A 23049-nucleotide genomic window follows, 5' to 3' on the forward strand; every position below is an offset into this window, starting at 1 on the left:
CAGGTGTCATTCCTTGTGAGTTTTCATTTAGAAAATTATATGTAAATAAAGCCACAGATAGTTGAGCTTTTGGAGACAGGCCATGGCTTATTCCCTCCTTCTGTTTTTTAAGGAAATTTTTGAGGGACCTATGTGCTCTTTCAATGATTCCCTGCCCTTGGGGGTTATACGGGATGCCATGCTTCAGCTGTACTTCCATATTTTCACAAAATTTTTGGAAGGTTTTGCTGGTGTAAGCAGGTCCGTTATCTGTCTTTAATATTTTTGGCTTGCCCCAAGCCGCCCAAGCGGCGAGGCAATGAGCAATAACCTGGTGGACTTTCTCTCCTGTTTCAGCAGATGCGAATATAATTTGAGAACATGTGTCTATTGACACATGTAGATATTTGGCTTTGCCATACTCTGGATGATGAGTGACATCCATCTGCCAAATGTCCCCCGGGATGAGGCCCTTGGGGTTAACTCCAACTGAAGGGACTACCCTCTGTTCTGCACAATTATTGCAGGCTCTGACTATATCTCTGGCAGCTGCACGCGGTATGTGAAACCGTCTGGCTAAGGTGCTTGCATTGACATGAAATTTAGTATGAAACTCTTGGGCCTGTTGATACGGTGTCAGCGCAGGGAAGATATGTGGCTGTCGAGTGGCCACATCCACTACGTGATTTCCCTGTGCCATGGGGCCTGGCAGGCCTGTGTGGGCTCTAATATGGGTTATGAAGAAAGGACATCGTCTGGCATATATTGTCTCTTGAAGTTTGAGAAAGAATGGTCTGACTGAGGAGGAGTGGTTTATAATTCCCACCGTTTCTAAAATTGTTACAGAGTTCACTACATAAAGGGAATCGGATACAATGTTTAGGGGGTCGGTAAGTTCTTTCAGGACTGTGATAACAACTTGCAGCTCTACCCATTGAGGTCTCTGTGGTTGGAAGAACACAGTTTTAGGAGAACCTCCTTCTACGCAATATGCTCCTGAACCGGAGCTGGAACCGTCTGTGTACACGGTGAGAGCGTTCGCTAGTGGCTTAGATGAAGTCACCTTAGGAAAGATTACTGGGTGACGGGTGACGAATTGTAAGAGGGGATCTTTTGGGTATTGGTTATCAATTTCTCCCAAAAAGGTACATCGGAGGATGGCCCATTGATCTATAGCTCCAGTAAGTATTTCAAGTTGTTGGGTGGAGTAAGGTACTCTGAGGTTTTTTGGTTGTTGGCCAAAATGCTGCACGGCTTTTTTGACGGTCTCTAATGCCAGCCCTGCAATCGCTGTAGGATAGTGCTCTAAACTCTTTTTAGGTGAAATTCCAGGGTGGATCCAGAGTAAAGGCCCCTGTTGCCATAGCACTGCCGTGGACTGGAATTCTGTCGGCAACAAGCAGGCTTCGAAGGGCTTTTGGGGGTCTATTCTTTTTAAAGCAGCGCTACTGAGTGCCTGTTCTACCTGGCTAAGCGCTTGTCTCGCCTCTAGAGTGAGGCACCGGGGCGAGGTTATGTTCGAATCTCCTTTCAGCAAGTTAAATAGGGGCGCTAGTCTGGCATTGGGCAGCTTTAGGTACGGGCGGACCCAATTGATATCTCCTAAAAGTTTTTGCAGATCGTTAAGGGTATGTATGTTATCTAGCCTGAGAGACACTTTCTGAGGGGAGAGATGAGTAGGCGTGATTTTTGCTCCTAGGAAGGTGGAAACTTCTGCCATCTGAATTTTCTCAGGGGCTACTTCTAGGTTGACTTTTCTAAGTGTGAGGACTAAATGTGATAGAGCTGTCTTGAGAATGTCAGTGTTTTTATGGGTAAGCAGAATATCATCCATATAGTGAATGATTTTTACTTGGGGGAACTGTTGTCGAGTGTTGGCCAGCTTTGCAGCAACATATAGCTGGCACATGGTGGGACTATTAGTCATGCCCTGGGGCAGGACTGTCCACTCGACGCGGTGGCATGGCTCCTCATGGTTAAGAGAGGGCACAGTAAACGCAAATTTTGGAGTGTCTTCGGGATGAAGTGGAATGGAGAAGAAACAGTCCTTAAGATCTAAGATAAAAACAGGCCAGTGTTTTGGCAGGGCCGAGAGGAGTGGCAACCCCATTTGAACAGGTCCTAAGGACTCCATGCAGTTGTTGATGGCTCTTAAATCATGCAACAGTCTCCATTTACCTGATTTCTTTTTTATGACAAATACGGGAGTGTTCCAAGGTGATGTGGAAGGAATGACGTGGCCCTTTTTTAGCTGTTCTGATACTAGAGCGTGGAGTGCTGAAAGTTTTTCCTTTGGTAAGGGCCACTGAGGCACCCACACCGGAGTATTGGTTTTCCACCTGAGTCTTATAGGCGTGGGTGGGAGTCTCCCCTCAGTGGCCCCTAGGAAAAACCCAGGCCTCGTCTATCAGAATTGGGGGCAGCCTGTATGGACGCTGTATGCCCTTGCAATGAGACTCCCAATCCTTTGCCAGGGACGTATCCCATTCCTTTTAACAGACTTTTTGAAGTTGGAGAACAGTTACTGGTCAAGGTAACGTCCATTTTTGCTAGAATATCTCTTCCCCATAGGGACACGGGCAAGGCTAGTACATAGGGTTGAAAATTACCTTGATGTCCCTCTTCATCTGCCCAATGAAGGGCAGTTGCACTCAGCATGGGTGCTGAGACATGGCCTATTCCTCTAATGGTTTCTTCCGCCTTGCACGTCGGCCAGGCAGGGGGCCATTCTTGCTGTCTTATAATCGACCGATCGGCCCCGGTATCTAGCAGGCCTAAGAAGGGTCGGCCTTGCACTTTAAGAGTCAACATGGGTCGATTCTCTAAGGACATATGAAGGCCCTCAAAAACTCCTTCAGTAAACCTAACTCCCTTATCTTTTCTCTGCTTGTTTCTGCTTGGAAGGAGTGCATGCAAGCTGGGTAGGAGTAGAAGCTGTGCTATCCTATCACCCTCTTCAATAACTAAGGTGCCTTGCTGAGATTGTATCATAATCCGGGTGTCATCTGTGGACTCTGGGTCCACAATACCTGGTATCACTGTTAGTCCCTTCAGGGCTGTAGATGCTCTCCCTAAAAGGAGCCCCACTGTACCTGGCGGTAAGGGCCCTTTAAAGGAGGTTCTCACTGATTGGACTCCCATAGATGGGGTCAGTACGAGCCTGGAGGTGGCACAGAGGTCCAGTCCTGCTGATCTATGGGAGGCGCGGAGCTGGATGGGTGCTGCGTCGCCACACTGCCAGTAAGGGGGCCCACCGGAAAGGCGGACCCCCTCTGCCCGTTTTTTGGAATTTGCTCAGGACGGCCAGAAAGGCGCTTACCTTGCACATCGAAGGCTGATCTACAGTCTTCTGCGCGATGGGGTCCCTTATGGCAACGGCCACAGAGTCTGGCTGTCGCATGAGGCTTATTAGATTGTTGGGCGGTGGTTGGTTGGTCCTTATTAGGGCAATTTCTTTTTATGTGTCCCGATCGGCCACATTGGTAGCATCCTTTAGGCTTTGCTCCTGGGTTTTCGGTTTGCACTGCATTTATTCGTAAGGAGCTGGCCAGCATGGCAGCTAGGCCTGCACTAGTTAACGGGCTGCCAGCGTCCCTGCACAGCCGAACCCAGTCCGTCAAGCTCTTTCCCTTATTTTGTACTAGAATTACTTTGCATTCTTTATTGCACTGCTCAAATATCATTTGTTTAACTACAGTCTCTGCTATTCCTGGGTCTGTGAAAATTCTCTCAGCTGCAGTTTGCATCCTGGCTACAAAGTCTACGAATGGTTCAGTGGGGCCCTGGTGTATGCTGCTAAGTGAAGCTTGAGCTTCTCCCTGACCTGCTAACTTTTTCCAGGCGCCTATGAAGCAACGAAAGATCTGTCCATAGACTTCTGTAGGGAACCCTGTTTGGTTTTGTGAGTGGGCACCTTTCCCTAGTAGCATATCTGCACTCCAACCGCCGCGTCTCCCCGCCGCGTTTTTTGCGGCTTGCTCTTCAGCTAACTCCTCAAACCATGCTTTCCAATCTATATATCGGCCCGGTGGCAGACAAGCACGGGCCAGCTGGTATATATCTGCAGGAGTATGGCACAGGGCAGAAAGATTTTCAACCAAATTCAATGTGAAAGGGGCATTGGGGCCATACTGATGGACGGCTTGCCTCAACTCCTTTAATACTTTGTAATCATATGCTTCATACTGATTGTTACCCTGGGGATTAATGATAACCGGGTACATTTCTGGGGTTGGCTCTGGCTTAAGCGGTTGGTACCCACCTAGTATACCGAAAGGCCTAAAGGTTAAAGAGGGGACCCATTTCCAGAAATGCCTCCTTCCACTTGTTGATGATATGGGGTCTTGAGGGCCTGAGTATTCAGGTGGGGGATACAGCTGTAGATGCCCCTCCCCCGGCCCGCCTGCAAGGGGTTCTGGGTTCCGCAAAGGCGGACCAGCGTAATTACCGGATTCGGACACTAGGGGGAGCTCTCGGTGAGGTTTCTTGCCGGGATCACTGGGAAGCTGCCGCGCCCCTACAGTGACCACTGGCGGGGTGGAGGGCTGCGTGGGCGAGACAGGGGGTCTCTCCCAGTCGAGTAACGGGGGCGCATCCGCACCTTTGGTCCCATCACTATCTGACTCAGAATCAGAGGTGTCTGAACTGTTGTTTGGCTTGGACGGTTTATGAATTGACGGTTCACTTTTACAGGAGCCGTCTGCAGACGAGACCGACTGAGCTTCCTGAAGCGCGCGCCGTGCCTGCTGTAGGGCAAGGGGCGGACCGAGGCCTGTAGCAACCTCTGCCTCAAGACAGGCGCGGACGGCCTCCCAGACAGGGACTAGGATCGGGTCCATGCACAAGCCTGTACGGCGCGCCCTGTCTATGTCTCTGCCAAGCTTTATCCAAGAAGGCAAACTAAGACTCCCGGTCTGGGGGAACCAAGGGGCGAAAGTTGCCACATCATCAAGGAACCGCAGGAGGGAATTTTTCTTAATTGAGATACCCTGCTGCTTCAAGAGGGTCCTTAAAGGAGCTAACAGAGGTGAACTTTCAGACTGCCCCATGATTGCAGTCGGTACTGTCTTTTATTCACTCGGGGAGCTCTCCCGAGTCACCGGGGCTACCTGAAAGCCCGCGGCCCTTAACTCCCACTTAATAATAGGTACTCACCTTTCCGCGGTGATCAGGCACAGAAAGTCCACTGCGAACTCCGGAAGTTCGGAGAGAGAGGTTCCCCGTACGGGCCACCACTTGTCCGCGGCTTCTTACTCAGCTCAGGGCCTCCAGCCAGGAGGGGAGACAAAAGGGAGAGAGAGACAGACGCAAACAGACTGACCTTAGTGATAGTCACGAGACCGGAGCACGTAGCGGTTGTGAGTACAGATCTTTACTGGGGTTAAGCAAGCTTTCTCTAATACTGGCTCCACGTGGGGGAAGACACCCCACGGGGGAACAACCTCTATGCGGCCGTCAGGTACGGCTCCTTGTGGGTTATTCTCTCCACCTCATCCGGGTAACATCTTATATACATAATCGGGGTCCAATGGGCTGACGCCACGTATACAGTGGTGATAGGTGGGCACGGTTGGCGGATATGCAAGTCATACACGGAAGCAGGATGTGAGCGCCATCTTGGCTCACTCGATGGGCGGGGGGAACTCTAAAGCAGGCTGCATCGTGTCCACTAGGCCCGACTGGGAGGCGGCTCTCCACACAGAACGCCCCAACAAAAGACAGGAAAGGGGTGACAAACACCCCACTAGCTGTGGAGAACCCAGAGCTACTGATCTCAAGGTCTAACAGGCTTTGAAGACAACTCAAACAGAAACAGACTAGGCCTCTTCACACTCAGTCCCGGGGAGCCTATGATTACAATGACAGTAGGGGGCCAAAAGATAGACTTTATGATAAACACGGGAGCAGAACATTCTGTTGTCATGCAATAAATTGGACCAAAAATTAAAAGGCAAATCACCATTATTGCAGCCACTGATATCTTGGCTCAGCATCCCTTCTTAATAGCCCGTAAGTGTCTGCTAGGATCCCGTGAAGTTTCCCATTAATTTCTTTACCTTCCTGACTGCCCAGTACCCCTACTGGGCTGATAGCTCCTGACAAAACTCCAGGCTCAAATAAACTTCAATGCAGAAGGGGAATGTCTCCTGATGCTAAAGGACCCAGAAATAAAGATCATGGTGACACTGACAGCCCCACAGATGGAAGAGTGGTGCCCCTTCCTTGCCAAAGAAGACTGAAACTGATCTGACTATCCACAGGTGCCAGGAGTTGATCCTTCTGTTTGGGCAGAAAACAGTTCATTGGGGCTAGCGATGAATGCCGCTCCAGTCCGGTCCTCGTGGAACTCCATCTGGGAGTTGCCCCAGTGCATCTTAAACAATATCCAGTCCCCTGAGAAGCCCAGGACTTCAAGTACACATCTACCACTTAATTGTTCATGGTATACCACGGGAATGTCAGTCCCTGTGGAACACTACTCTGCTACCAGTATGAAAACCTGGCACCAATGATGACCACCCCATGCAAGACTTGTGGGCCATCAACAAAGTGACTGTTATCTTACATCCCATAGTGCCAAATCCAAATGCCCTCTTAAGCTTAATTCCTGTAACAGCATCATTTGTCTCTTGCCTTGATCTGAAAGATGCTTTCTTCTGCATTTGTCTGGTACTAGTCAGCCCTTTTTCTTTTTCTTTTTCTGCCTTTGAATGGGAATATCCACACACTAGAATAAAACAACAATTCACCTGGACATGCCTGCCTCAAGGGTTCAAGAATTCTCCCACTATATTTAGCCAAATTCAAGGAAAGGACTTGTAAGAATTTCATGGCAATAAGTGTAATAGTGTTTTGCTCCAGTATGTGGATGATCTGTTCTTAGCCAACACAACCTCACAAGACTTCTAGAATGTACAAAGGCATTCCTGACCCACCTAAATCAAAGAGGCTACAAGGTCTCTAGAAAAAAGGCCCAAATTTTCAAAAAAAAAAACAAGTAAAATTCCTTGGATTCCACTTTGCCAAGGCACCCGGCACCTAGGAGTTGAAAGAAAACAAGCCATTCATCAAATATCTACACCCACATTTTGGCAACAAGTCTGTGAGTTCCTGGGGGCCTGAGGATTCCGCTTCATCTGGATCCCTAACTTCTCTGCAGTTGCTAAGCCTCTGTATGAGGCTGTGCAGGGTGCTGAAAATTCACCCCTACCCTGGGGAGCTGAACAACAGGAGAGCCTTCGAAACTCTGAAAAAGGAGCTCACCCAAGCCCCAGCCTTGGATCTCCCAGACATTGACAAACCTTTCACCCTGTACAGTCATGAATGATAGGGAATAGCCACTGGGGTCCTTGTCCAAATACTAGGTTCTTGGGATCGCCTGGTAGCTTACTTGTCGAAGCAGTTAGATTCAGTGGCCAAAGGATGGCCTCCCTGTCTGTGGGCCAGAGCCGCTGCTGTCATCCTAGCCCATGATGGTGAAAAGTTAACCTTCGGCCAACATCTGACCCTTCACATCCCACACCAAATCAAAGCAGTTCTCCAACAAAAGACATCATTGGCTTTCCACTTGCCAGCTGCTAAAGTATCAGGCCATCTTATGTGACAACCCGAACATTCAGGTAGGGGTCATATGCAGCCTAAACCCAGCTACTCTCCTACTGATGGGAGAAGGCCTGCCCAAGCATGAATGTATAGAAACCTTGGAAGAAATGTTCTCCAGCAGACCAGACCTAAAGGACCAGCCATTCTCCCACCCTACTGTAGAATACTACATGGACAGCAGCAGTTTTGCCCACAATGGAATGCAAAAATCATGATATGTAGTAGTGACCCTGGGCTCAATCATAGAATCTGGACTCCGCCCAGTAGGCACTTTGGCTCAACAAGCCAAACTCATAGCAGTCACCAGAGCCCTGCTGTTAGGATCAGATTCCATCATCAGCATCTACATTGACTCGAGGTATGCCTTCAACACTGCTCAGGTACATGGGCCCTATACAAAGAAAGAGAGCTAATCAATCCCAAGGGGAAGGAAATAAAGCACAGCACAGAGATCCTGGTCCTCCTGTAAGCAGCATGGGCCTCCATGAAGGTCACCATCATCCGCTGTCCCAGGCATCAGTCAGGAAACACAACAGTAGCCTGAGGGAACCGCCTGGTTGATAAAGAAGCCAAGGCAGCAGCCTTAAGAAAAACCTGCTTCCCCTTAATAGCAGCACTTCTACCGGAACCTGTAAGTGGCCTACCATCAAAATACTCCAAGGTTGAACATAGCTGGCTGAACGAAGATGGTGGTGCCCTTTTACTGAATGGATGGTGGAAATTCAAGGATGGTTGATTAGCAATCCCAGAAGCACATGGCCCAGAGGTGGTCTCACAAGTTCATGAAGATAGTTACTATGGTAAAACAGCCCTAGAACGTTTCTTTAATAGTACTTTTGCTTTCCTTGGCTGCATCAACTTGCCTGAGCAGTTTGTGCTAAATGTAACTTGTGCTCAGATTTTCAAGATGGGTGAAAGCCATTACAACCCACTCAGAAAAGGCCCAGGAAGTAGTTCATTTCTTGTGCAAAGAAATCATTCTGCAGTATGGCCTGCCAAGTTCCCTAGGCTCTGACAATGGACTGTAATTTGTGACCCAAATTATACAAAATCTCAGCAAAATGCTCCACATAAAGTGACTCTCCACATAGCATATAGGCCTTGGAGTTCAGGAAAAGTAGAGTGAATGAACTGTACTCTGAAATCACATCTGAAGAAACTGTCAGGAAACCAGTCTAAAATGGATTGATATTCTCCCTATAGCCTTGTTAAGAGTAAGATGCAGTCCCACAGAACAAACTGGATTTTCCCCTTTTGAAGTTTTGTTTGGATGGCCTCCACCACTGATAAAAGAATTCCAAGGAAATATTACACAATTTGGAGAATTAACCTTAAAAAAGGAACTCCAGGGCCTAAGCCCCACTCTGTCTCAGGTGCATAGCTGGATAAATGAAAGGTTCCCACTACAACTAACACTCCCTGTGCACTCCTTTCCCCCAGGATCATTAGTCTGGGTAAAAGATTGGAAAAATCAGGCATTAACACCCACCTGGTTAGGGCCCTATGTGGCCTTCCTTTCTATCCCTACAGCTGTTAACATTGCCAAAAATCATCCCCTGGATCCACCACTCCTGGTTAAAACCTGGAAACAGCTCTACCTCGTCTTGAAAGTACCAGACCAACCCAGAAAACCTGCTGCATCTGACCCTGCATAAAGAACCCACCTGCCTCAGCCACTCTGAAACTGGCTTGTCTATGCATGGCTGAAGCTTGAGAAAATCTTCTGACTCTGGAGCAGACTGATCCATGCATGGCTGAAGATTGAGGAGTTGCTGCATGGGCACCCTGGCCTGCCGGGTCTGTGGCCTGACTTTCTTTATCCTCATCTCTGTTTGTTTTTCATTTGGCTCTATTAGTGCTCCTAGAAGTAGGCCACCTACAATTCTTTCCAGAAACTAATTTTACTCTAATTTGCTGGCATTATCCATATCCAGGTAACTCCTCTTTTTCTATGTAAATTGTAAAATGCTATTTTTGTACCTAATCCATCTTGCCCTTTCCCTTTGTCCCTTCAGGACCACCACCCCCGACTCCTGCCATGAGTGCATCCATGCTACCCATATTGGAGGCACTGTCACCTTTTCCTTGGTATTCCATACCCATTACACTTGCCAAAGTATCCTCAAGGGCTTCTGTACCTACAATCAGACCACAAACTCGATCAGTGACCCTGAGGAAGACCATCACTACATCTGAAATGATCCTAACAAGGCCAAACATGAGATTGTGGTAGAATTAAAACTCCCAGAAGGTGAAAAAGATATAGCAATAAGTAAAGCCACTGTTCCACAAAGCCAATGAGAAAGTCTCTGTTGTTTAATACTTCTCATGCCTACCCTGCTGTAAGCTCAGCCAAAAGCTGTGAATTAATGGTGAGCCAGGACCTTCAAGGTACTTTCCTGCAAGAAAAACCAAATGCCCTGATCGCAGGACAGGGCACTATAATCTTGCCAATTTTACCATTTTAAATATTCATGATACCTGGTGGAACAAAAAAGTCCCAGTGCTTGCCAGAGTAAAGAAATTCTCTTCCAAAATCATTGTCGATCCCAACCTTTATATAAAAAGGATTATGCACACTTACAATCAAGCAAAATTCCAGGTATTCCGTTCCATTTTTAAGGAAATACAAGAACAACCAGCGGTCATTCCCTTAAGCACTTAAAGTCTGTTCTTTCAATAGCAGAACAGGTAGGCTCCCTAAATGTTTCCTCCTGTTATGTCTGCAGAGGAACAAATATGGGGGACCAGTGGCTATGGAAAGCAAGGGAACTAATGCCAACAGAAAAAGTAAATATAACTGCCTCCTGGCCTGGGCCTAGCAAACAGAACCTGACAACTTCCATAATTGGGAAAAACTATATAGTTAGATGGGAAAACAACTTCCCAGTTCCAGTTGGAAACCTTGTTTGTCTGGGGCAACAAGATTATAATCAAAGTAAAAATGCCACCTTATGGTGGGGATCAGACAAAAATCACATAGCTCCTAACCCATCACCATTAGCCTCTTTCCCTACCCTAAAAGGTTTCTGGAAAAATGTTTCAGCCCTAGGTGTTTGGAAAACCTCTGAAGGATTGTACTGGATCTGCAGTAGGAAAGGCTATTCTGAATTAACCTGTAGGGTGGGCAGGAGCTTGTGTGTTAGGAATTGCCCACCCTTCCTTCTTCCTAATCCCCCTAAAGCAAGGGAAACTACTAAGATACCCAGTCTATGAACCAGAAAATAACTGGGCCTCAAAGAGAGACATACAAATAGGGAACTGGAAAGAATGAGTGGCCTCCTGAGCACATCATCCAGTATTACTGTCTGGCAATATGGGCAGAAGATGGGTCATGGGGATATCGAACCCCAATTCACATGTTAAACTGCATCATTTGGCTCCAGGCAGTAGTAGAACTAATCACAAATGAAACTGCCCATGCCTTAAATCTGTTGGCACAGCAACAAACCAAATTTAGAAAAGCCATCTAGCAAAATTAATTGGCTCTTAACTAGCAGAGGAAGCAGGAGTATGTGGAAAATTCAACCTGGAAATTGTTGCCTGCAGTTAGATGACCAAGGAAAAGTGATAGAGGAAATCACCAATCACATAAGAACCTTAGTCCATGTCCGGATCAGACCTGGAATGGCTGGAACCCCAGAAACCTGTTCATGGGATGGTTCTCAACCTTTGGAAGATTCAGAACTCTGATTGGAAGTGTTTTAGTGCTGCATAATATATGTCTTACCCTCCTCTACCTCCTTCCTTGCTTAACTAAAAAGTGTAAGTCAAACTATAGAAGTCATAGTAGACAGAAAAACTGCCTCCCACCTACTTCATCTCAGTGTTCTGCACCCCTTGAACTATCATAAATATGATTTAGTCCCCACAAGCTAAAACGGTGCTACATCTGTGGAATAAAATGTGATGAATAATATCATCAAAAGGGGGAATGAGGTAGTTCATAAGAGTGGTCCCAGTTTTATTGCTGTATTTCCTTACTAAAATGACTTTCTGAATTTATGTACTTTCAAGAATGTGTAAAAACATGCTTTCTGGAAGAGGTAGTAGAAGAAAATGTCTGCCGCATCTGTCTAGTCATGTCCAGGCATGCCCAGGAATGTCCAGGCCCACCTGCATAGCAAGATAAAATGTCTACTTTCCAGATAAGAGAAATCAGCCCTGAGCCAGAGCTTATAACATGGACCCTGTCCATTCCCATGGTAACTCCCACTCTGTAAATTCTGCTTCTGTACTTCCTGCTTGCTAGCCTATATAATCTGGAGACAAAGGATATTTGGGGTTCAGACTTTGGACAGAAATCCTCTGAGCCTGCTGGCAATAAAAAGTTTGTACATTTCTCAGAGGCTTTGGTGATTTCTTGTGTGGTGTTCGGAGTTTTCCCTTACTTCAATTATAGCTACTTATACTTTTTTTCTTTTTTACCTTTTGTTGTAAAATATAGCATATATATATACAAAGCAAGGAAAGAAAAAAACAATAATTTTCAAAGCACACTTCTACAAGTAGCTGCAGAATAGGTCTCGGAGTTTCTCATGGTCTACCATTCCCTCTTCTCAGCTTTTTCCTTCTAGCTGCTCTAAAACACTGGAGGCTTTACCAGAGCCTTAATAATAATAACAAATCATACAGTATTTGTTCTTTTGTGTCTGACTTATTTTACTCAGTGTTATGCCCTCAAGTTTTATCCATGTTTTCGTATGTTTTGGGACATCATTTTATCTAACTGCTGCATAATATTCTATCTTATGTTTATACCATATTTTGTCTATCCACTCTTCTGTTGATGGACACCTGGATTGTTTCCACCTCTTGGCAATGTAAATAGTGGTGTTCTGAACATCAGTGTGCAAATGTCTGTTTGTGTTACTGCCCTCAACTTTCTGGTATTAACAGTATTGATAATGCCACATTTCCCACAATTTTGTGGGGTTTTTTTTGTTGTTGTTGGGGGCTTCACTGTTTAAAATAAACCCAAAGCATAGTGCTGAGATGCTGTCTAGTGCTCCTAAGTGCAAGAAATCTGTGCTGTGCCTTATGGAGAAAATACATGTGTTAGAGAAGCTTCTTTCACTCAGGAGTTATAGTGCTGTTCACCATGAATTCAATGTTAATGAACCAACACCATACTTAATGAGCTCCAGTAACTGCCCCCTGGTGCAATTTATGATTAAACTCACTTCAATTTATGTTCAGAGGCTTTGTTGATGTATTTCTCTAAAATGTTCTGAAGGCAAGGATTCTGCTTCTAGATGAGGTTAAAAGGGGACAGCCTCTAAAAGGCTTGTGAATCAAAGAATTTCCTAGGAAATCTTTGTATTCAAATATAAGGAGGAAGCAAAAGATATAAGGTTTCTTTAAACAGAAATGCATATAGAACAAGATTGTTTATTGATGACTTAAGGCAATGTTGTGACCAGAGGCTCAAAGGAAACTAATCCTGTAAATACAGTAAAAACCTTAGGAGCAAAGGTTCTATGTTTGCTAATTCAATGTTCTCTGGGACTTTATAGAACATAAGAAAACAAGAATCAACTGTAATTGCTAATCCCTTTAGAAAGGAGGACACTAAATCTCTGAGAGGTTAAATAACTTTTCCAAGTTCTTATGGGTAGGCAATGGCTGAACAAGGTCTTAAAGGCTGGTCTTCTTGACTCCAGACTCTGTTTCTTTAGATGGTGTACTGAACTGTTTCCTATATTTTATGGAGGTAGTTTATACATGTATCTTAATACTCTCAAGAAAAGGAAAGTGCGGTCTCATTTTTGACAGACGGTGGAGCTGACTGGTTAACAGCAGGGATTCTATAGCCAAACAGAGTTTAAATCCCAGCTCTGCTACTTAGAGCTACATTATTTTGGCTTTATCTGTGCCTCAGATTTATTATCCACAAATGGTGGTCATAATAATATCTGTCTCATAGAGTTGAGAATTAAGTAAATATGTATCAAAGCATTTAGAAAAGTGCCTGGCATGTAGTAAGTCTTACTATTATTTGATTCTTATTATTTCCCTGGTATCCATTTCATTTTGCCAGCATTGGAGAAAATTAATCTTTTATGCAGCGAAGCTTAATCCTGTGGTTCTCTCTTGTTCTATCATCAGAAGACACAAACACTAGCAAGGCAACATCCTAACTGTCATACTACAGTCTTTATTTGATTACTATGATTCAGTTGACCTTCACCCTTTTCTTCCAGGTTTCTTAAATCTTTAAGCAAAGGTTTGATTTCTCAAGTACTCATATTTAAAATACCACAAAAATACTAAAATGATTTTTGGTACTCATAAGAGGAAATAACATTAATACTGAGAGAGTGAGAAAATTTATGTTCATATGGTATTGACAGGATAGCCAAACTTATTATTATAGCAGGAGGAGAGGTAGTCTTTTTTATTAATTATCCTGAAAGTCCATCTGCTCTTTTGCCTAAAATTTCTGCAGGGTGATATAGTAAAAAATACTGGACTTGGAAATTAGGAAACTGGGATTCAGTCCCACTTGACATTTACCAATTGTGTAACATTAGGTAGGAGAGCCCCCTCAGCATCTTTAAGCACCTGGCCTATAAAATAGGCATAACAGTGACTGCTCCAAATATCTCAGAATGTTTGGTGCGAATCAAATAACATTTTAATTTCAAGGCCCTATTGAAGGGGCACCTGCTCAATGACGCCTACTCCTATTCTTCCCATTGGATTACATATCGAATTCCTCTAGCAATTATGTCTTCACAAAATTCTTTTTCTTTGAGTAGTTGTTTGCATACCTTCTACTGGATTGCAAGCTCTCAGTGGTGAGTATGTACTCATTTTTGTTTTCCACAGACTGGTATAGTGCCTTGAGTTTGTGATATATAAATACTTATTGAGTTGAAGTAAATTAACTTTGGGGAGTGGTGCTTTATGAAGTATGAAGTAGACAAAAATGTAAAATATTATATTAATCTTCACTTATCCTTGGCATTCTTCTTTCTCATAGGCTTTATTTTCTAATTTATGCCCTCCTATGTTTAAGCAGTCTTCTCTCCACATCTTCAAAAATCTTACTTGGAGGAAGTCAACCAAGAAAACAAAGTCTTTAATAAGTTCCAGAATGTAAGTTGTAATGTCATAAATGCTATCCAAATCAAACAGTCATGGTCTCTGCTTTACAAACCTACAGTCAAAACAATTATCAAAACAATTATCAAATTATCAGAGCAGAGTCATGGTCTCTGCTTTACAAACTCACAGTCAAAACAGTTATCAAATTATTAAACAATTGTGTACGTGCAAGTTATGTTGCCCATAGTACTGTTCAAATTGAATTGAATAATCAGATCATTGACTTCAAGGACTTGCTGTGCAAGGAGGTAGCATTTGTGTGGATACACATATAAAGGACCACTAAAACCTACTGGAAAAAATCCACCTTGAATGGATATATAACAATTTTTGATGGGAATAATGACTGAAAGGGGCAGTTTTGGATTTGGGTATTTAGGGTAAGTCCATTAAGCAAGAAAGCTTCACTTTACTTTGTTAGGCATGGGTCATTAAAGAATCCACATGATACAGCATGTTAAAGCTTAATGGGTTTATTGCTAGAGAGAAAGAAAGCGACAGAGAGAGAGCAAGGGGAAAGTAGGCAGGTGGGAGCCAGCGAAACCTGCTAGTGAAAGGAAAAATGGCTCCAACTTTCTTTCTGACAGCTTGTGGTTTTAAAGGCAAAAACATGCCAAGGTGGGTGGGGAGTGACGTATGGTTGCAAGCATCACTGGGAAATATCAGACCGATGCAGATCATGACTTCATGTTCATGGTCTGGCCTCTGGCTGGTGGGGTGTAGGCACGTTTGTGCTCATTATCTTGCCAACACATCAGGTCCCGTCAGAGAAGCTGCTGAGGTGGAGAAACTGAAGGGGCCCCCATGCCACAGAATTCATTTTGCATGTCAAGTTTATTTTCTGAGACCTGACCTACTTCTTATTAATTTGTGAAATATATGTGTGTTTGAACTTCTCACAAGTTTTGACATAGTCTCTGGCAGTTACTTAATGTATTTTGTCTGTCCTATTATATCTGCAAGGCCATATAGTTACTCTTTTTTTTCAATCTAACATTATCCCCTTTGATAACGTTCAAATATATATTTCAGTGCTGTTAACATTCACGATGTTGACCTACCCTTACCACCATACATTACCAAAACATTTCCATCATTCCAAATGGATACCCTGAATATTTAATGTCTTAATTTCCCATTCCCTATCCCCACTCCCCTGTTAACCTATACTCTAGCTTCTTACTCTATGAATTTACTTATTCTAGTTGTTGTGCATCAGTAAGATCATATAATATTTGTCCTTTTGTGTCTGGCTTTATCACTCAATATAATGTCTTCCAGGTTCCTCCATATAGTCATGTGAATCAGGACTTCATTCCTCTTTATGGCTGAATAATATCCCATTGTATGTTTATACCACATTATTTATTTATTTATTCATTCATTGGTTGATGGATGCTCAGATTATTTCCATCTCTTGGCAACTGTGAATAATGCTGCTCTGAACATCGGTGTGCAAATATGTCTTTGAGTCCTGCTTTCAATTCTTTTGGGTATATGGTTAATAATGGGATTGTCATATCACATGGTAGCTCTATACTTAACTTTTTGAGGAACTGTCAAACTGTCTTAACAAGTGCCGCACCATTTTACATTGTCACTAGCAGTGAATGAGTATTCCTGTTTCTCCGTATCCTCTCCAACACTCATTACTTTTGTTTATTTAATAGCAGACATTCTAATGGGTATAAAATGCTATCTTTTTTTAGTTTTGATTTGCATTTTCCTGATGGCTAATGATGTTGAGAATCGTTTTTATGTGCTTTCTGGCCATTTGTGTGTCATCTTTGGAGATGTTTGATCAAGTCTTTTGCACATTTAAGAATTGGGTTATTTGTCTTTTTGTTGTTAAGTTGAAGGATTTCTTTATATATTCTAGATATTAATCCTTCACCAGATGTGTGGTTTCCAAATATTTACTCCCATTATGTAGGTTGTCATTTTACTTTCATGGTCAAGTCCTTTGAGGAACAAGTTTTTAATTTTGATAAGGTTCCATTTATCTCATTTTTCTTTTGTTGCTTGTACTTTGGGTGTAAAGTCTAAGACATCATTACCTAACACAAGATCCTGAAGATGTTTACCTATGTTTTCTTCTGGAGTTTGATACTTCTAGCTCTTATATTAAGATTTTTGGTCCGTTTTGAATTGATTCTTATATATGGTATGAGTTGAGGGTTCTCAATCTTTTTTTTTTTTGTATGCTGTATGGCAGGGGTCACATGTCATTCTTTTTCCATGTGAGTATCCCATTATTGCAGTACCATTTGTTGAATTTTTTGTTTGTTTCTTTTTTCTTTCTTTGCTTGCTTGTTTATTTTTCAGGAGGTGCACAATTCAGGAATTGAACCTGGGTCTCCTGCATGGCAGGCAAGAATTCTACCACAGAACTACACTTGCACCCCCTTCCCCTTCTTTTTTGAAAATGGAGATCCAGTTTTCCCAGCACCAGTTGTTGAAGATACTATCCTTCCCAGTTGAGTGGTTTTGCCCCTTGTTAAAAATCACTTGGCCATAAATGTAAGGGTTGATTCCCGAATTCTCAATTTTATTCCATTGGCCTATATTTCTGCCCTTGTGCCAGTTCCATGCTATTTTGAGTACTGTGGCTTGGTAGTAAGGTTTAAGATCGGGAAGTGTGAGTCCTCCAACTTCATTCTTCTCTTTCAGTATGGCTTTAGCTTTTCAGGACCCATTACCCTTCCATATAAATTTGATGATTGACTTTTCCATTTCTGCAAAGAAGGTCATTGGAATTGTGATTGTGATTGTGTTGAATCTATAAATTTCTTTGGGTAGCATTGACATCTTAATCTTCCAATCCTGAACATGGATTCCACTTATTCAGATTTTCTTTAATTTCTTTTAGCAGTGTTTTGTCATTTTCTATGAACAAATCTCTTACATTCTTACACTCTTTTGAATAGGATTTTTTCACTACTTTATGACACTACTGATATTTTGGTGTGGATCTTGTATTCCACCACCTTGCTGAATTTATTTTTTAGCTCTGGGAACTTTGTAGTGTTATTACAAACACTATTATAACACTGTTATTACTACACTATTAAAATCCTAAATCTTTCAGGATTTTCCCTATATAGGATCATATCATCTGCAAATAAGAAAAGTTTTATTTCTTCTTTTCTGATTTAGATACTTTTTATTTCTTTTTCTTGCCTAATTGCTCTAGTAGGGACTTCCAGTACAATGTTGAATGACAGTGGTGACAGTGGGCATCCTTCTCTCCTTCCTGATCTTAGTGGGAAAGCTTTCAGTCTTTCACCATTAAAGTATGGTGTTAGCTTTGAGTGTTTTAGGTATTCCCTTTATCATGTTGAGGGGGTTTCCTTCTATTCTTAGTATTCTAAGTGTTTTTATCAAGTATTGTTGCTGTATTTTGACAAATATCTTTTCTGCATCGATTGAGATGATTATGTGTTTTTTTTTTTTTGCTTTTTTTGGTTAATGTTGTGTATTTCATTAATTGGTTTTCTTATGGTGAAGCCCTTGCATACCTGGGCTAAATCCCACTTGGTCATAGTATATAATTCTTTTAAAGTCCTATTCAAATTGGTTTGACAGTTTTCAATGAGAATGTTAACATCAATGTTCATAAGAATTATTGGTCTGTAATTTTCTTTTCTTGTGGTATCTTTATCTGGCTTTGCTATTAGGGTGATGTTGGCTTCATAGAATGAGTTTCGGAGTATTCCTTTCTCTTCCATGTTTTGCAAAATTGGTGTTAATTTTTCTTTAATATTTTGTAAAATTCTCTTTGAAGCTATCTTGTTCATGCCTTTTTTACTGAGAAGTTTTGATAACTGACTCAATCTCTACTAGCAGTTGGTTTGCTGATATGTTCTATTTCTTCCTGAGTGAGTGTTGGTAGTTTTTGTGGTTTTATGAATTTGTCCATTTCATCTAGGTTGTCTAACTTGCTGGCATTATTGTTCATAGAATCCTTTGATAACCCTTTTTTATGGGGTCAGTAGTAATGTCACCCTTTTAGTTTCTGATTTTGTTTATTTGTGTCTGGGTCTTTCTCTGTCAGTCATTTCCTTCTTCTGCTTGCTTGGGATTTAGTTTGCTCTTCTTCTAGATCCTCCAGATCTCTCTTCTTTTTTAATGTGCACATTTAGAGCTATAAATTTTTCCTTTCAGCACTTCCTTTGCTGCATCCCATCAGGTTTGGTATGTTTTGTTTTAATTTTTATACTACTAAGATATTTCCTAATTTGTCTTGTGATTTATTGTGGTTGTTTAAGAGTACAGTGTTTAATTTTCATATATTTGTGAATTTTCCATTTCTCCCTGTTTTTGTTTTCTAGCTTCCTATTTTACTGTGGTCTAAGAGTAAACATTGCAAAATTTCTATAATTTTGAATTTTTTGAGACTTGTTTTATGTTCTAACATACGGGAAATCCTAGAGAATAATCCATGTGTACTAGAGATTGTGTATTCTGTTGCTGTTGGATGAAGTGTTCTATATATGTGTGTTAGGTCTAGTTTATTTAGAGTATTATTCACCTTCCATTTACTTGTTGATCTTCCATCTGGAATTTCTATGCATTATTGTAAGTGGTGTATTAAGGTACCCTAATATCAATGTAGAACTGCCTATTTCTCCCTTCATATCTGTCAATATTTGCTTCATATATTTTGTGGATCTATTGTTAGATCATATATATTTATAATTGTTATGTCTTCTTGCTTGATTGACCCCTTTACCAGTTTATAATGACTCTGTTTGTCCCTTATAACAATTTTTTACTTAAAGTCAAAATTGTATATTTTGATTTTAACTTATTAGCATTAAATATATTAATACTGGTCATGCATATTAATAATATATTAATATGCAAATTATTTTGCATATTAATATATGTAAAATATATTTAATATAATTAATTTAATATATTAATATAAAAATTAATATATTTATATACCTACCCTAGCTCTATTTTGGGTTCAACTTACATTGTAAAGTTTTTCCATCTTTTCACTTTCAAACTATTTATGTCTTTGAATTAAACATTTATCTGTCATGTAGTTAAGCCATGCTTCTTTTTTTTTTTAATTCATTTTGCCACTCTCTGCATTTTACTGGAAAATTTAATCCATTTACATTTAACATCACTACTGATTAAGCAAGACTTTCTTTTGCTATTTTCCTATTTGGTCTTTTTAACTTATACTTTTTGCCCCTTAATTCTTCCATTAATGCCTACTTTCATAGTAATTTGGATTTTTTATTGTACCTTATGGAGTGTCTTCTCATTTCTTTTTGGCGTATTTTTCATGTTTTTTCTTTGTGGTTACCATGGGATTAAATTTAACATCCTAAATACATAACAGCTATATAAATTTGATACTAACTTAACTTTAATAGCATATACCCACAGTCTTCCTATACTTCTCCAATCCCCCACATTTTTGTACTTTTATAAATTATATATTTGTACCTTGTATTTCCAAAACCAAAGATTTATCAGTACTTTTCTTTCCTTTTTTTTGAGGGGGGGTGCATGGTCCAGGAATCACACCCAGGTCTCCCTCATGGAAGGTGAGCATTCTACCGGTGAACCACCTGTGCACCCTACTTTTCTCATTGAATGAATAATATTTATTAACATCCTCAAAGATTAAAGGGGGCCAAACTGTAGGTTTGTGTACCATAACAGAAAATCTCACCTAATTGAACCATCATTCACAGGAATGAGCAAATCCAAACACAACAAAATTCAAATTCCCATGTGATTGCTACAAGTGAATGTAAATGAACTAATCACTTTCTCATAGCCTTTCTTTAGTTAAGAATCAATAAAGAAAGGAATTTATAACAAAAGATATGCAGAACTTAATGAAGAATAAATTTTCTTAAATTTCTCAAATTCTATAGAATGAAAATGCACTTGAAATGATTAAATGGCTTAGCTGATTCATTTTAAAACAGCATAAAATAGCAAACTGTTTTAATGTCAACTTTACCCCCATGCATGTTATTCAGAATACACAGCTTTTGAATGAGAAAGATCACTTAACTTAAAATGAGAAATTAAGTACTGAAATTAGGAAAATGCTGGGCTTTCTTTTGAAAGAATTCAAGTACCAATATGTACAGAGAAAGAGTACTCATTTCGGTTACATTTTTCCCTTATTATTAAATATACAAATTATAATACCACTCTAAATAGCATATCCAGACAAAGATAACTTTGATAAGAAACACTTAAAGCAGAACTTGGGAAAAAATTAAGCAAGAAATTTACTGGGCCTATCAGTTCTTAATTTGTGATTTCTCAAACACTTGATTATGTGTCTCCTGTTGTAGAGCATGGGTTCTCTCTCTTATGGTCCCTACAGTTAAGAAAGATTTAGTTAGCTGTGCGAAATTTTCATCATTTCACAATGGGGAAAAACATCTTGCAGTATATTGATAGACTAAGGGGGAAGGAAAGGCAGGTTCTCTGGAGAAAGCTTAAATGAGAAACACAAAATTACCTATTGAAAAGAAAAAAACACATTTTTTCCCCAAAGGAATTCTGCACCGTTTTCACTCAAGATTAGACATCCAGGTTAAAGGCACTAGGATGTACTTCTCACCATGAATAGACTACCCAATTACATTTGACATTTCTGAGACTGCTATTGCAATCAGCTTGCTTTTAGAATTCTTCCATGACACTTCCCACATAGAAACCTAATGTAAATTCAAGAAGTTTGAAACCATTTATAATGGAACTATTTTTATAAAAATCTCCAGGGTTGTTAATAAAGCACCAAGAAAAAGAGAACCTCAGAGTGAGAGAACTCAGATCCTTTCTATAAGGTCACCCCTTTAAAGTTTTCTCTAATAGAACCTCTAAAATGACAAAAGCCTTCTTTGATGTGTCTTATCTATATATAATCTTAGGGATGTAGAACATTGCCAAAATGCCACTTTTCATTATAAATAATTGAGAGATGCATACAAGATTTCATGACTTATTTCTTAAACTCTTAAACTGGAAAAAATAGGTGTATTTTCCTTTTAAAAATTTTATTTTGTAACATACTATTAATATTTTGATGTTACCTTCAGTAAACACTGATGGAACTATACTGGGACTACCAAAGAACTGTGAAGTAGGTATGGTTATCTACAAATACTGTAATTTTTTCACTTAATATGATATTTTTACATTTTGGGAAAACATGGTACAAAAATTATATAAATGAATGCCTCAAAGAAATATCTCTCATTAAGCTTTTGAATTGAAGTGATCAAAAACCATAGTAAATGAAAATATTTCTCAACATAATACAAACATGAATGGAGTAATGCCAAATATCAAGGTATTACAATCAACTATTGCTATTTTAACCTTTAACATATCTTTCTACATAGCTTTCTTCTTTTAGAACAGTAATATAAATGGCAGCACATCATCTTTATAACCATATGGCATCAAATCAGTTAATACAGGTGTTTGACATTTAATTTTAAAATGTAATTAGTTTCAAGATACAAAATTAACATTGATATGTAATTAATGAGATATTAAATGAGATGTTAAATATGTAATTAATGAGATGTAAAATAAGATGTTAAAAAGAAAACTATAAGAATACCCAGATATATGCTATATTCCCACTTATATAGCTCTGATCAATAGACATCAACACATTCACTTCGATACTGATTTAAACCATGGGTCAAGGCCATATTTTCAAAGTATTTTAAGGATGCCAGGACACTGCAAAAGCTGGCAAAAAAAGTTGAGGGGCAATATATGCTTGCTAAACAAGAACTATGTTTATTTAGCTAGTGAATACCCAGAGTAATACATTTTTATTTCATGATAGCAATCAGGCTCACAAACACCAGAAATAGGAATTAAAGGTTTTACACATAGTTATAAAAATCATAAAAGTCTGATTAGCCTGTTGTACATTTTCACAAAATTTTGAGATTCATTAAAGTGGTAGCAAGTAAAATAATCCCTCAGATAAATGCTTTTTTTTTTTTTTTAAGGATACGTTTAATTGGGGGAAGGATGAGAGAAGAATGTGCATTAACTGGTGAAATCCACCAAGATGCATATCAATATTCTGTTATACTCAGCAGTTTAATGACAAGGGAAATGTTCCAATATAATTTCAGGTTATGTTTCCTTTGGCTTAAGTAGAGCTTTGCCATATTAAAATTTTGCTATAATAATTTTTCGCATAAACATTTAAACTTGAACTCCAGGATTAAATATTGTGTGGTTATTTTGCTTTTAATCTCTGAAATAGCTAAAAACAGACAATATAAAAACTATAGTAGGGCAGTGCAATGGTTACTCAGTGGGCAGAATTCTCACCTGCCATGC

At 40.6% G+C, this 23049-nt stretch overlaps 1 protein-coding gene and 1 long non-coding RNA gene across 10 annotated transcripts in view; both read left to right on the forward strand.

The window, feature by feature from the left end:
- The window catches only part of LOC143644424 (uncharacterized), a 37900-nt gene extending 23224 nt beyond the window's left edge, over nucleotides 1-14676 (forward strand). The window contains exon 3 of the long non-coding RNA XR_013156687.1: nucleotides 14567-14676. This is a non-coding gene — a long non-coding RNA (uncharacterized LOC143644424). The remainder of the gene's footprint in view (nucleotides 1-14566) is intronic.
- The window catches only part of DLG2 (discs large MAGUK scaffold protein 2), a 2206106-nt gene that overhangs the window by 222410 nt on the left and 1960647 nt on the right, over nucleotides 1-23049 (forward strand). The window lies entirely within an intron of this gene.

The sequence above is a fragment of the Tamandua tetradactyla genome, chromosome 8 (genome assembly GCF_023851605.1).
Source record: "Tamandua tetradactyla isolate mTamTet1 chromosome 8, mTamTet1.pri, whole genome shotgun sequence".
Taxonomy (NCBI): domain Eukaryota; kingdom Metazoa; phylum Chordata; class Mammalia; order Pilosa; family Myrmecophagidae; genus Tamandua; species Tamandua tetradactyla.